This window comes from Condylura cristata, unplaced genomic scaffold (assembly GCF_000260355.1).
Source record: "Condylura cristata isolate star-nosed mole 26May11 unplaced genomic scaffold, ConCri1.0 scaffold00024, whole genome shotgun sequence".
NCBI lineage: Eukaryota > Metazoa > Chordata > Mammalia > Eulipotyphla > Talpidae > Condylura > Condylura cristata.
This window is the reverse complement of record NW_004567125.1, coordinates 22104686-22120925: the sequence shown is the minus strand read 5'-3', so window position 1 is coordinate 22120925 and position 16240 is coordinate 22104686. Positions and strand designations below refer to the sequence as shown.

Sequence of the window (16240 nt, the reverse complement as noted above, 5' to 3'; positions counted from 1 at the left end):
TGGTCAACTTCAAAGGGACATGAAGAAGAGCCAATCTGAAGGTGAGAACAGAAAAACACCAAAATCAATCCAAACACTGATGCCAAAACAAAGCTCCTAGCAACTCCAAGCGTTGAAATAAAAAATCCAGAGCACACCAAAGATAAAGCTCAATTAATTGCTGCCTAGGTTTCCTGCCTTACGGTCTTTACACTGAGTATTAGGGTTTTGTTAGCTCTTTCTTAAACACAAATTTAGTGTTTCAATAGCCCTTCCTCCTCCACAGCTAACACCAGTGCCCTTTCTTCCTCCTCCCTTACCCCTCCCAGTTCAAACAAATTAACATTTGTACTAAGGTGCCTCCTATCAGCTCGCAGCTTCTTCCCAAACACGCCCACGTACACTGAAACCGGCCCGCCTCTACACAACACACAGCTACGGGGGAAAAAAGGCTCGAGGGGGGCAGGTGGGGTACAGTTTAGCTCCGCACAGGTTTACGGCTATTTTTTAGATATCAGAGCCTTGCTGGTGGCTCGGGTTTCTCCCAAATCACCTCAAAGCCTGGTGTTTATGAGCCTACCTAATCCCATACAGCACAGGAATTCCGGATATTTGCAGACAGAGATCCCCGCTTTGCAAGTGCTTCATCTGACCGGTCCAAAATCTCTCCTTTTTGCAATGCGCCCGCTCCCGGCGGTCCAAGCCGACCTCGCGGGGCCCCGCGGCCGGCTCCCCGCCCGCAGGATCAGCTCCTCCGGGTCCAAGGCTGGCAGGCGATTCGGGCTGCGGGGCGCTCCGCAACAGGTCACCCCGACCGCGAGTGCGCGGGGCCACGGCGGCGAATCGGCGGCCGGGCTCGGGGACGCAAGCGGGGCCACCGCCAGGGGAGGGGGTGTGGCCCGGCTCCGCGGACCCAGCTCCCGCTCGCCAACAGCTAGGCTGAGGTGCAGCCCCGGCCGGGCGGGTGGGGGCTGGGGTCGCCCTCCACTCCGGAGGGAGGGCGAGGCGAGGGGGCTCCGGGGGTCGCCGCGCCCGGGCCTCAGGACCTACACCCGGAGCGGGGACTTCACCTCAGGCTCCAGACTCCGAGAGCGAGTCGCCGAAGGAGGCGCGGCCCGAGAGCCCGGCGCCCTCCTCACTCAGCCGGGTCCTGCAGCCCCCTCCCCTCGCCGAGGGCGAGCAGCCAGGGGCCCGCAGCCGGATCAACACACCGCAGCGCCGGGGCCGCCGCCATTCGCCGCGCCGCCGGCGCCGCAGCTCCTAGCCGCCCGGGGGGCGCAGCGCACCCACCTTCCTTCCCCCGCAGCGCCCACCCAGCCCTGCACCAGGCCCGCCGCCAGAGCACCGACCTGAGCAGCAGCGGCGGTGCCTCCGAGGATGAAAAGACGACGCGGGCCTCGGGCTCCGCCGCCCCGCTGCCGCCGCCGCCGCCGCCGCCGCCGCCGCCGCCTAAGCCAGCGCGGGGCTACCCAAGCAGTAGGAGACTCTCATTCAGTGGCCGCCGCGGGGGAGGGGAGTGCGCTGGATCCACCCCGTCCGCGCTGGGGTTGGGGGAGGAGAAGGCGGAGGCGCGCGCCGTGCGGGCGGGGCGGAGTTGCGCTCGCGCATCAACCGAGCGCGCTCGCGCGGGCCCGAGCGCACAAGCCGGCGGGGTCTTCTCCGCGCTCGCCCGGCCAGCGGCTCCTCCGCCCAGCAGAGACCAACTGCCGCCGGGGGCCGGTGTCTGCCGCGCGCGCCGCCAGCCGCAGCACCTCGGTCGCGCGCCCGCCGGAGGGAGGGGCCCTGCTGGCCAAATCAGGGGGCTGGGAGGGGAGTGGAGGTCGACAGGTGGAGCACCCGCCGAGGCCCCCTCCCCTCCCGGCACCCGGCCCTCCCTGGCGAAATTCACGGAGGGGTCTGTCTCCTTTGGCGCCCGCCCCTCACCTTTCAAGCCAGAGAACAAAGTCTGGAAAGACTTGGCTCCCACATCAAATATCCTACCCGCGCCAGGGTGTTTTCAGATATCGTTAGGACAACTGAGGGGGCTTCCAAAGTGAGGAGCTTAAATTGTGGCGATCAATGCTCCCACACATTAGGACTGGGGAACTGTTAGAAGTAGAACTTTGTAAGTGTTGTGTAGTCTTGCGCGTGGCGTCAAGAGCAAATGATAAAAAATGTGGCACCCCCTGAGCTCCAGAGCAATGTCCATGTTAAAGCCCAAACCAGATAATGAAACTATTAAACATTTCCTGAGAAAGGAAAGGATGGCATAAATTTGGTATAAACGGTGGAAGGGTGTTGTATCAGAGAGTGCGCTACAAGGGGTGACCTACTTAAAATTAGCGTTTGATGCAGTGAGTGCTGGTGGAAGGTTATGCGGCCGTTAGATCATTTGGAAATGAATGATTATTTGATTACCTGCAGCTCTTTCTCTAGGCAAGATGCAGTAGAATGTGGAAGGAATAGTGTGTGTCAGCATTGGCTATAAACAAGAAAAGACCCAAAATTGTTCCCATTTGGTTTCTTTCCTCCTTTTTATAACCACCAAACAGAACTCATTCTTCTTGAATATTGAAGAATGCTAATTATTTCCTCCTTTGATAGCCCTGATAGCCTACCATTTTAGTGCAGAAAGCTAGAATGCCCTTTAAACCCCTTCTCTCAAATAGATAACGTCTTTAAAGGGCCTTTCCCAAAGGTAAGTTGAAAACAGACAACAAAGGATAGGTGAAGTTCATGATTTTTCATTTTTATTCCATTTTATTTCCAAGAAAGCCTTGAGTCATGATGAAATCACCGGGAGAAATAAAGAAATGAAAAGAAAAACAACTTTCAAATGAGAATAGATTTCAAATGAGAGTAGACTAAAAAAGAGAAAGGAAAATGAGATTTGGTGAAAAGGGAAATGTATTACAAATACAGGAAGTTTTCCCGTAGATGTTAATTGCTTCAAGTCTATAGAAACAACAGGCTGACTGAATTAGCGTTTGAAGGAAACCCTTTAGTTATTAAGCTGAGTAAATGTGTAGTCTTTGTTTTAAAGTGTTAGTAAAAAAGTGAGGAAAAGATATTGGCTAGGTGCCAACAATAATACCTTCAACACATGTACACTATTGTCACTGCCTTTAAGAGATGAGAAGCTGAGGAACAGGGAATTCCTTTTTGTAGAAATGTCTTGCAATTACTTTAAACTTGAATTAGTTTCATGAAAACAAATGAGCCTGAGTTCTTACATCTGCCAATAATTTTCACAGTTTACTGTAAGAGCAGTATAGTTTTCTTTTGGACTTTGAGGAGGAAAATTCATGTGATTCATGAAGCTGGGCCATGGATCCGCAAAAACTGAATTTCTGACCTACAATAATTACCCAAAATCTGTCTCTCCTATTGATAACAAGTAACATAATACATTTATTACCTTTAAAGTTATGTTAAATTCAAATTTCTCATCTAGGTAAGATTAAGAATTTGTGCAAAAAATACAGAAACAAACTCATTCTTGATGTCTTTTGTTGTTTTAATAGCTTGGGAATTATTTTAGAATGTTCATTATCCCAGTCATTGAGATGCAAATAAAAACAATAGTTCTTTTACACTTAAAGGTAACTAGCAGCATAATTTCTTTCCCAGAGCATCTTTTATCACTGTTAAATTTTGTAACTTGTCTTATGTATGCATTCTGTTTTTGCCAAATGACAAGAAATATGCAATCTTAGTATAACAGAAAGTACTAATGTATAAAATAGAAATGCTATTATATAAAATAGAAATCAATAAGAATTCAATATGCCTAAAAGTCATTACAGAGGAACACCTTATGAAACAGTTTTATTACTATCCATCAAAATTATTTTGAAGGCTTAAGCCAGGAACTGATTTAAATAGAGAACACATAGTTTCAAAGGCAAGAGACCTCCACTGCAAAAAACAAATCATGTCATTACAGCTGTCAAAACAAACAGGCATGGTAAGAAAGCTTACTAACTCTATTACAACAGACAGAATTTTAGTAGTAATACATACTTCTATTATTTGTCTAATCTTTAGCCTCTTCTTTCAAGAATATATAGTGATGGATATTTGGGGGAAACTACAGTTATGTTTGCATGCTCTGATTTAAAATATAGGCAAAGCAACATTTAAAAAAAATCACTTTGAGGGGGAGGGTGCAGTTTTTCTAAAAAACTGACACCAAAGTGCCAGGAGAGCCTGTCATGTCTCCCAAACAAGAGATATGCACAGATATTAAGATACCAAGTACAAAGATAATCACCTGTCCATTCAAATAGTGGTGTCAACTTTCTAAGGACTGGAGGCCTTAACTTGAGCTCTTCTCACAAGGGCAAAGCTAAGCAGTCTGTGGATCAGCAGGGATTTATTAATGATGATTAATGTTTTCCTAAAAACTCACTTGGGGAGATCAGTTAGTGTGTAAATATTTACAAGAACTAATAATTTTCAATATTAGCTCTAAAGACAGTCTCAGGAATACCTATCATTTATCTGATAGGATCAGGAGAGGGGACCATGAGGAAATGGTTATAACTAACTATCCTAAAACACTAGCTTTCATCTTGAAGCACCAGAAACAGCTTAATTTAAACCACTTGTATGCTTTTCTCCTCTGAAATATCAACAATTGCTGCACCTTAAACTAATAAAACACAGGGTAACTAACCTACCCTAATGACCCAGAGGTTAGCTTAATAAAAACAAAGTTATAATACCAAGTTGTCCCCAGGAGGTATTTACTCAGTAAAATGCAAAGGCCTTTGCTTATTTTCAGATTTTCATCTCTATTTTAAATAACTAAAGTTATCAAAAAGTGAGATTTTGCTTTCAATTGTATAAAAATTTTAGTCACTTCCCTTAACACTAAATAATAGGTGAGGCTCTTTGTCAATAATGTTTATCATGGTAATTTTCTTATATATCTTGCATTTAAAATTAAGTTAGACATATGAAAGTTTCTCAAACATTAAAAACAGATCTACCATATAATCCAGATCCAGCAATCCCCTACTAGAGATCTACCCAAGGATACAAAAACACTCAGTGCAAGGGATATATTTATTCACTCTTAAGTTCATTGCAGTACTATTTACAATAGGTAAGTTATGGAAACAACCTAGAAACCAGTAACAGATGAGTGGATAAAGATGTGGTATATATACATATTCAGCAATAAAAAAGATGAAAATTTGCCCTTTATACATGGATGAAACTGGAGCAAATAAGTCAGTAGAAAAATAACTCAGAAGGAGAAAAACAAATATCAAATGATTTAATTCATGTGAAATATAAAGAAACAAAGCAAAGGAACAGACAAAACCAAAACAAACAAACCGTTAAAACGTAACAAACTGTTAAAACATAACTATAGGGCCCTCCCTGGTGGTGCAGCAGGTTAAAGCGCAGCACTGAGAAGCTAAAATCACCTCAGCAAGAGTTCGATCCCCACCCTGAGGTGATCCACATGGTGCAGCAGACCTCTCCTGGCCTGCCCGCTGCTCTCCTCAGCAGTCTACTTCATCAGTTAGCCTGTTCTGCTCCCCACTCTTTCTTTGGTGGATCCTCTCACTGCCCCTGAACCTCTGGCCTGTACTCCAGCTCTGTATGCATAAATAAATAAATCTTTAAAAAAAAACAACATATAACTATAGAATTGAGGGGGAGTCTGGGCTTTGGAACAAAGCGGGAGAGGATTGTTAAGTTTTGGTGGTAGGTGTAGTCTGATAACATACATTTAAGGTGGGAGCCTATATCCCTAAAACATATAGTGTAAACCACCATTATCCCATCAAAATAATTTATTAAAAAAGGAATCAAATAAATATTAGACTAAAAATAGAAATGAATAAACCCATACTTTTAGAATAAGCAGAGAACAAGGGAGTACTCTTGTTTATAATGGAATGCTGAACATGAAGTGGTAAATGTGGAGCTGGGGCCTGGAAAATCATTATTTTCTAACCATAATTAATGGCAAAGAGTGATTAAGACCAGGCTCATCAATGATATTAAGTGTAGGATGAAATTTTGAGAAGCAACAGAATATTTGCATCATCTGAGAATTCCTCCTGTAGATTTCCTATTAATTACAACTAAGGAAAAGCAGTAATTAAGCCCTGGGAAAACTATACAAAACCTTGACCAGGTAATCAATATCAACATCATGAATGAAAGACAGATGGACAGTGTTTTTCTCAAAATGTGATTTCTAGAGGACACAGCATCTAATGAGGAAATGAGGAACTAGCAGATAAATCCCAAATGAGAAGTGTTCTATTTTTAGTGAAGTGCATGTATTTTTCAAAGATGTCAATGTCATATAGACAAAAGATTCATAATAGCTAAATGCAATATGAGATACTAGACTGGATCCTTTACCAGAGGGTGGAAACTCTATATTATTGGATTAATTGGAAAACAAATGGTAGAATGATTATATTAAGTTATTATATCAATGTTAAAATCACTAAAATTGGTAACTATGTTGTGATTATGCCCTAAATATTACAGCATTTAGGATTAAAGGGCTAGGATGTATGTATGGTTGAGGAGAAACAAAACAAACAAAAAATATATAAACATAAATATATATAGAGAAAAAACAAAAGTAACAAAACAAATAGGTAAAATATTAACAATAAGTAACCCTGAATAAAGGATGTTTGGGTGCTCTTTGTAACTTTTCAATAAATTTGAAATTATTTCCAAATAAAAAGGCTTGTTTAATGTTATTTCAAAAAAAAAAAAAAGCAGCAGCAGAAATAAATAATACATAGACTATAACATAATTATTTTAAAAGACTACCTATAGGCAAATCCCACATGTTTTCTAAAATTGTGAATTACTCTCATGGACTTATTTCATCTTAGGTTAAAATGAAAAAAATAGCGAATTGCCTCCATGATATCTATAAGACAATTCTCCATCATCACTTCAAACTCTGCAATTCAAAAATTAAGGAACCAAAGCAGAAAAAATTTAAATGGCTAATAACTATGAAAGAATAGTCATCCTTACTGATAAAAGCACAGTGAAATGGGATATATTTTGCCTAATAGGTTGGACAGTTAAGATTTACAATACAGGATTTGGGCAACAGACTCATGCACTGATAGTAGGAGTATAAATGAGCATATCTCTCTATGGTGGACAATTTGCCAAAAGCAGAGGGAAAACTTGAAATGTACATGACCTTTAACCCGAAGATTTCACACAAAGATACTTATCCTTCAGAAATACTATGACTACTTAATACTGTCGATTAAGTACTGCTTATAATAGCAAATATTGGAATGCTAAAGTACAGGAGTAGGTAAATACAGTTATAATATTTCCTGACAAGGTGATGATAACTCTATGAACCGATATGAGGAAAAGCCCAACAAGTTGAAGAGAACTCTGTGTACAAGTGCTCCATTTCCTTTTTCTTATAAGTCAGTACATTGGTAGGAATCAGCTTGGAAAGCTTTGCAAACAGACTAACACAGCAGTTACTCCAAGAGAATGGAATCAGGGTGGAGAACAGGACTTTTACCTTTTTAAAAGGTTTGCTATTGCTGTTGCTACATTTTACTGGAAGTATGTGTATCTTTTGTAAAAAGCAATGACAAGAAGAAGCCCTTGCTATCATTTTAACGTGAAAACATTCAGTTCCTTAATCCAATCTCCCAGGTTTTCCAGTTTTTTTCTTTTCTCTTTAGCTGATCCTTTTCATTTTTTTTTTTGTAGTTCTTTTCTGCATTTAACTTAACTGTGTATATAGAGTAGTGCTCCTAAGCTGATCCCTTGATTAAGCTACTCTTCACATCTTTTTTTTATAAATAGACCTTTTCCTACACCACTAACTTTCATTGTGTCCCACATCTTCTCCAGTCCACTCACCTGCTAGTTTAACCAATCCCAGCTGTTCCTTGTGGTTTACCACGGTTACTTCAGTAACCTCAGTCATACCCCATCACCAGCCATATACAGGCCAGGCCATTCTTCTACTTACTCAGTAACAAACACTTACTTCTCTTTATAATCATCAAATATGTACTTACTTCTATTATTTCACTCCAGCACACCTCTTCCCTTCTTGTCAGTCTGTTCTAAGATTTGCTTTATGATTTGAATGAAGACCTTGGTTGGTACATCCATTTCACACATCTTCCTACTTCAAACCCATATCATTCTCAAACATTGGAAATTTATTTTATAATGACTTACAGTTTTATCAATGTGTATATTGTATGCATTTCTTATATGCTCAAATAGACTGCAAAGCTCTTGGAAAGTACATAGAATCTCTCTCTCTCCCCCGTCTCCTGCAGCTTTCCATGCATTTTGACTGTCCAAAAGACACAACTTATTAAGTCCCTAGTTTGTTACCCCATTTTGTTCTCTAAACAATCCTGAAAGCTAAGATATTTTTACTGGAATTTGAAAATGAGGCTTAGTGAAGTTCATTGACATGCCCAAAGTCATGTTAGGAAAAGACAAAGCTAGGAACCAAATCCATTGACTTACCCATAATGTCCATACTTGATTCCCTTCTCATGAAATTGAGTCTTATGTATTTTTGTTATTGAACAGCACAATGTTATGTTTATCAATGAAGTTTGGGAAGTACCTATTTAATAAAAATATACTTTAAGCTAACAATGAACAATTCAGCATGTGGTACCCAATACATGTTTACCTAAAAACAGTATTTTCTATACTTTAGTTTGGTTATGGAAATGTATTCAAGATCCAGAGTGAAAATCTTTGTAAAAATTTAAATACTTTTAATAACGGGAAATTTTAAAAGGAAAAAACTTCATTTTATTTATACCAGTATATTAAAAAATATAAATGTAAGGCAATTTTCTGCCATAGTTGTGCAGTAATAAAGTTGGTTATCACATTACAGATGGAAAAAGCTCACTGCATAACCACTGAGGCCATTTCCCTGGAGAGATGCAATTCTATCTGTGGTTTCACATTCCAGAAAGACATATTCTTATTTCTTCCGGAAATTAGTAAGATAAGCACTTTAAAATACTTCTTTAGATCCAACCAATCATTTTACCTAATTGTTACTGTATTTGAAACTCCACTTGGCAAGAGAGACTTTCTAATTATCATTTAAAACTACAAACATAGATTTGATAGTAATATTCAACTACTTGCAGTTATATTTATCTTTAAAAGCCACAAGATACAGATATTTGACTTGAGGAATTAGTGATAAAATCAGTTACAGACTGAATTTTAAACTTTGGAAAAATTATAAAACTTAAATTCAGAAATTAAAACAGCTTGATAGGTTAGTCCCTTTAAAAAAAGTGTTGATATGCACTGTAATATAAACATTACCAGTATACACACTTAACCTAAAATAAAATCAATTTAAAACTAGTGGGAGTTGGGGCAAAGATATCTAAACATAAATACTTGAAATCACTTATGTTTCACCATGAACATTATTCATTTTGAATTGAACTGTAACTATGAAAGAGGCAGGACTTCTGACAGATTAAAGATAAATGCATTTACCACCTTGTAAACTTGGTGAATTGAATTTTTATGTTTATATCTGCTACCTCTCCAAATTCCCTAAAATTACAATAAAAGACAAAGGGAAGAGGAGAGGACAAGATAACAAATGAGAAATTTTGAAGAGTAATCAAAAGGAGGGTGAACAGATTTAACTAAGCAGGAGAAAAAAAAAATGAAATTAACTGCCTGTAAAGGGGAAGGACAAAAAGAAACTGCTGATCTGTACAGTGGAACTTTGGAAAGTTAAGGAGTTGAGACACCAGGTACTGAGGAAAGTGGAAATGATAAAAGTCTCCAAAAGTAGAAATGTATTAGAATAGGCATAAGGATTTAGTTATCAGCCGTGACCCACATGAAGCTACCACCCCATTCCCACCCCAAAACTTTTGTTTTATAAAGAATTAAAACAGGCCCTTCCTGGTGGCGCAGCGGGTTAAAGCACAGCACTAAGAAGTTAAAGCCACTTCAGCATGAATTCGAATCCCGCCTGCCCCGGAGGAGATCCACTTGGTGAGTCAGACCTCTCCTGACCTGCTTGCTGCTCCCCTCAGCAGTGTCTATCTTTGTCTATCTGCCTGTTCTGCTCCCCACTCTGTCTCTGGTGAAGCCTCTGCCACCCCTGAGCCTCTGGCCTGTACCCAGTTCTGTATGCACAAATAAATAAATCTTAAAAAAAAAAGAATTAAAACAAATGTTTGAGGAAAAGTATTTACATTTAAATACGAACAATTAGGGCCTCCCTGGTGAAGTAGTGGTTAAAGATAGTTGTCAAACGAAGGCCAGCCCCTGCAGCAGGTGGGGAGCAAACATAGTACAGCAGACCCTTAACAGTGTATTTCACTAGATCTTCCTACTGTCCTGTCCCTGGTGAATAATACTCTCATGCCCATGCCTCTGGCTTACATGCCAGTTCTTCTATGCATAAATAAATTTAAAAAATATATATGATCAGTCAAAGACCACCAAATGGTTTAAAAGTCTTTAACACAAAGATATAACTTCATTCCCACAGTCTCCTCCTCCCCCCAAATTCAAGGAGGGGATTTTTTTTTTAACTTAGTATCTGTAGAAAGACACAGTATTGTTTTCACTAAATAAGACTAGGATCATATGAAAAAGGTACAATCAAAGAACAGAAAAAAGATTTATAAATTAAAAGTATATTAGCTAGTATAGCAGGTGGTTCTAAGATAAAACTGAGAAAATTCCCCAGAAACGAAAAGACTCTAGACCTTATGATATTACAACTCTAGACTGATTGAAGATTTGGAAAAATCAGTGCTATTACAAATTGTTGATGGGAAAGAAATTGGTAAAATGTGTAGGGTCTCCATTTTCTGTTTTGTTTCCATGTTGCTGCCCAGGAACCTCAGATTAATGCTTAGTTCAGTCTGTGCTTATGTTTACAGATTTGTGCCTTGACATCTTTCAGATACCTTTCAGTCTCTACTTCAGCAACCTCCTGGTTGGTTCCACCCTACCACTGTCTAATAAAAGCTCCTGGAAGCTGAACTGAACCTTATCTTGTCTGGAAAGAGAATTCAGAACAACTTAGCAGACATTATTTAATCAATACTTCTGTTTTCTACAGAATTGTTTGTATGACAAAACCATGTTAGGCTTGAAACTAATCTTATAAAAGCTCATCTATTGCTACATCTCTGTTTTATCTCAGGGAGGCAGTCACCTGGTATTATCCCAGAAACTGATCAATTTTTAACCTCCATCCTTTTCAGGGAGGATAAAGTTTCTCCCCATCCTTTCAACAATCACAAGCTCTTTCCTAACCTCTTTCCTTTTATGTTTATTTAAACTTGGTGTTACCTTATATATACCTATCTGTCATAGGCAGGGCACAAATGTGATTTTTCTCAGCGTGATTTAGGCACAATTAAATGTTTAGCTACAAATGAATTAGATTTCAAATGAAATATGTACTCTATCCACTTACCCATAGAATATGTATTGTAAAATGAGCAAAAAAAATATTCACTTTCTAGGACAAGAAATGGAGACAAAGTTCAAAGAATAAGATCACATTTTCAGGTAAAGAATTAATTCTATTATGTTAGTGTTTGTTTATGCAGAAAGTCTTCCAAGTAAACCCACCCTATAATGGGACTTGGACCATACTGATAAGAAACTAAGTTTCCTCCTTGAAAGGCATCAGGAATAAACAAAAGAGGTAGCCAATGTAAGTGAGTTTGCAAAGTATAGCATGCAAAAAAATCTCTGTTTAAATGAAAAAGAAAATGTTCTCATAAAGAAAAATATGAGTCCCATAAAATTGTCAAGACATAGAAGTGTTTACATAGTTAAAACAAATATTCTTAGAGTAGAAAATGTCAATCTGTCTGACTCACACTAATTAATCTCTTTATCTATAATTCCTAAAATAAACCCATCAAGAATGGTGGAAGGGTAGAGGAGGTGGAGGAGAAGAATTAGGGACTATATAAATGATCAGTCCTGTTGCTGTTGTCCAGCTAAGTAATTTAATAAATTCTCATCTGATTCATCTCTGGACTATTTAGTGGGGTCTCCTCGGCTGCTAGACAGCTGATTAAATTTATTATCCTACAAAGCTCAGTAAGGATTCATCTTAATATCTATTATACCCCCCTGGAGGCCCTTCTGAAAAGAATGTGATCTCCCTGGTGTTAATTACTGCATTTGCTATCTGGGTTCTTTTGTGCAATAAAGACTAAACCATTTTTTTAACGTGCTTCATAGAATTTCTGGAAATCATTGTGGTGCCAACTGGTGATGACTTTTCTGTGGCTTTTTCTACTCTGCATTTTGTTAACATATAATTTCTTACAACAGACCATAAGCTCTTTGAGGATAAGAAATCCTTCAATTTGTACTCCTCAATGACAATTACCCCAGTGTCTTAGACAGAGAAAGTTATCATTAAATGTATAATGGATCAAGATTAACAATAAATGATAATGAACAATTTGCTTTTCCAGAATTCTTGAATTCAGATTTGTATAGTGGTAAACCAGGAACTCCTTCAAAACTAGATTATTTCCTTAGTTCTTAATTTTTATTATGATACAACAGTGCATACCTTGATTCTAGATTTATATATATAGTACCTGTTCCAAAGACATATAAGCAGCTGCTTTCTCTTTCCATCAAATTTCTAAGTTCCTGGAAAGTGGAACCCAATTTCATCAGACCATCCATACACAGCTCAGTCACAGCACTGACAAATATCAACCAAGTGTTTTCCTTGTACCTAGTCCTAAGTACTTCATGTGTATTTAATCATTGACCATCATGATGACCCTACAGGATAGGCATTAAACATAAGTAACTTACGGTCACACACTTAGGAAGTATCAGCCCAGGGTTTGGCCTGAGGAAGTCTTGCTCCACATGTATGGTCTTACGCACTTGACTGCCTGCCTCCTAAATAGAAAATGTCAAACTATGTCTACTTTGCCCCAGTAATGCAAGGGATTAGCGTGAAGTACATATAAAAATATACCTACTTTAACACTTGCAAGATAGAAAACATAGTGTCTTCTGAATAACCAGTTTAACCTACAATGTTTATTAAAAACATGCTATTTTGGTAAACAATAGTTTGTAATACAGTCAGATAAAGGACATTTTTTTTTGAAGATTTATTTATTTATTCATACAGAACTGGGGTATAGGCCAGAGGTACAGGAGCCGTGAGAGGATTCACCAGAGACAGAGTGGAGAGCAGAAAAGGCAGAATGAGGAAGTACACTGCTGAGGGGAGCAATGGGTGGGCCAGGAGAGGTCTGCCGTGCCATGTGGTCATCTTCCTGAGGTGGGGATCGAACTCATGCTGAAGTGGCTTTAGCTTCTTAGTGCTGTGCTTTCACCTGCGCCACAAGGGAGGGCAGGTAAAGGACATTTTTCTCCTCCATTTGTTGTATTATTATATATTATAAAAAAGTTTCCCTTACTACTGTAATATAATTCTGTTGTTCCTGGAAAGCTCACACCACCTTTGGGTTATCTATAACAACACAACTTCCTTTTTGGTCAATTCTGACACAAGTGTACCTCTCAGAATACCAAACCCAAATCCAGAGTTGGCTGCTTCCTATAGGATAGTGATATTAGACTTACCTTAGGGTAAGTCTCAACTATGCTCTTCAGCGTCTGTAGGACATTGCGCAAGAGTCATTGAAATTCTCTCATTTTTTGTTCTTCATTTCCTAGTTGAGTTACAGTGAGGTTCAGAAATGATGTAAGATGACTCACACAGCATCTTGCATGTAGAAGATGCTTTAATTAATAGTAGATCTATTATTCTCTTAACAATTCACATCATTACCGGCACAAGAAATTTGCCACAAAGGTATTCTTAAAGATCAGCTCTTGTTGAGTCTGTTGGTGCTGTTATTTTCTTATTGTGTCATTGTTACAACTGATCAGTTTAAAAATATATTTGAATCAGCAAATGGAAATAGTTCCCGATAGAACCACATGTCATTGTTTTAGCTCTCAGTTCCACCAGAGAATTTGCTGTGAGATGGCTAATCTTTTCACCTCCTTTGTTAGCCATACAGCTGGCAAGTAGAGATAAAAAGACATCATTAATCTTGGGCTCTTTATTATCAGCAAAGACTAAAAATTTCCTATCACTCTCCAAATACAAAGTTGTTCATAATTTTTTAGGTGCTAAATACACCTGGCAATTCAGACAGATTATACAAATTAAACTTCATCACTGAGGAATAATGATGAACTAGGTTGCTGAAGTATCTAGAACAACAACAAAAAAAGTGATGTTTTGTCTAATCTTGCCTAAAATCAGGTAGTACAGTATAGTAGAATCTTGGATTTGGAGAACAATTGAAAATTTCTCCATTCTTCTTCCATCATCTTGTTCTTCCAACTTAATATGGGCATTTCTCCAGGAAGAATGGCAGGATCTGGCCTTGGCTGGAAGTGTGAAGACCTAGGATGTCAGACTAGCTGTGCTACTAGTCCAGACAGTTCACCCACTGCAATTCCAGCGTTCTGTAGTGTGAAACACTGACACTCTAGCTCTGACCTGGCGAGCTCCAACCTCCCACCCCAGCAGACACAGAGGCTCCAATTTACAAATGGATCTTGTTCCAAAAAATCACTGAAGCCTGTTATTTGGAACTCAGCAAATATTTCCTGTTGAAACACTAAAAATGATTGCTGGGACCTCAGGTTTGTCTACAGCACTCAATTTCATTCATAATATTAAATTATGACCCTAGTTCAAAAATAAGAGGGAGGAAAAAATTTCTTTCCCTTTTTCTGAACACAAGTCAACACTAGACAGAGCCTTGAGAAATGTACTATTTACTTTGGCACAGTCTCATTTCCTTTCCTTTCCCTCTTTTTCCTCTTCAGATGTCCCTGGCTCTAGGACCCAAAGACTCTAGCATCCTATCCATCTACTGCACTCTGCAAAGTGCTTAATTTTATCTCTTTTATTCTCTCCCTTCCCTTCATCATCTGGTATATCCAACTCCTCTGGTTTCCATCCTCTCATCTCCTTAATTTGTCCTCTGATCAAACTTCTACTCTCATCTCCTTAATTTGTCCTCTGATCAAACTTCTACTCCCTCAGTGAGGAAATTTGTAGCTAGATTGGGCAGAAGGAAATCTGATTAAGATGTGTGAACATCTATGCATAATAAGTGGTGTCACTTATATAGAGCTTTCCTATGTGCCCATGTATTCTAAGCAAGCATCAACTCTTTGTGTCTGCAACAATCCTAGGAGGGAGGCCTTGTTCTTATTTGCATTCCATGACTGAGGAAATGGAGACACAGAGAAGTTTAGGTAACTTACCCAGGGACACTAAGCTGTAGCCCTGTATTCACTGATACAGTTGGGATGTGAATCCAGGCAAGCTGATGTTGACATCTGTGCTTTTACACTAGCCCTCCTAGTGTGGTTTGTATCTTTAGGATGGATGCTTCTTTTTTTTTTTTTTTTTAAAGATTTATTTATTTATTCATACAGAACTGGGATACAGGCCAGAGATGTGGAGGGTGATAGGATTCACCAGAGACAGAGTGGGGAGCAGAACAGGCAGATTGACAAAGTACACTGCTGAGGGGAGCAGCGGGCGGGTCAGGAGAGGTCTGCCGCGCCATGTGGCCACTCCGGGGCAGGCGGGGATTGAACTCATGCAGAAATGGCTTTAGCTTCTTAGTGCTGTGCTTTAACCCGCTGCGCCACCAGGGAGGGCCAAGGATGGATGCTTCTTAACCCAAAACAATTTCCATGTTTCAGGAAGTATAACAAACAAGTAAAAATACTAAGCTAGTGTTACAGAAGATACTCTGGCATGTAAGGCCATCAAGTCAGCGTGCCAGATGCCAAGTAGATAATGAAGAATATGCTAGTGGCTTCACAAGGGTGCCTTAGATTGTATTCTTCCCCCAAAGGCATGACCTGTTGAAACCTTCTTCCCCTCTACCAAGAAAAAGACATGCTCCTGTTTTTCTTGGTTCTGTTCTAGATTTCTCTTTCCGGTATTGCTATAGATATAGATACAAGACGTGGTTGCCACTTCTCATAAAACTCCTAAGAAAGATAGTAGTGTCCATGTGATGGTAAATGGCAGTCTACTCTGGTTCATGGTTTGTGAGACCCTCTCCATGGAAACTGGACACCATGTGTCCACTATAAAGGGGCGGCCCTTTTCAGCCCTTGGTGATATTTAGTATGCAGGCCAGCAGACAGTTTGACTCCAGAGCATAGATTCAACTA

At 39.7% G+C, this 16240-nt stretch overlaps 1 protein-coding gene across 5 annotated transcripts in view; it reads right to left on the bottom strand.

Annotated features, from left to right (window-relative positions):
• Positions 1-1409, bottom strand: part of RALGPS2 (Ral GEF with PH domain and SH3 binding motif 2) — a 128785-nt gene extending 127376 nt beyond the window's left edge. For 4 of the 5 annotated variants that reach the window (XM_012729104.1, XM_012729106.1, XM_012729107.1 and 1 more), the window contains exon 1: positions 1329-1409. The gene's annotated coding sequence lies outside the window, so the exon portion shown is untranslated. Of the gene's footprint in view, positions 1-559; positions 597-1328 lie in introns of those variants that run through there. The other variant, XM_012729105.1, reaches the window with a different exon arrangement.
• Positions 1410-16240: the final 14831 nt, after the last annotated feature.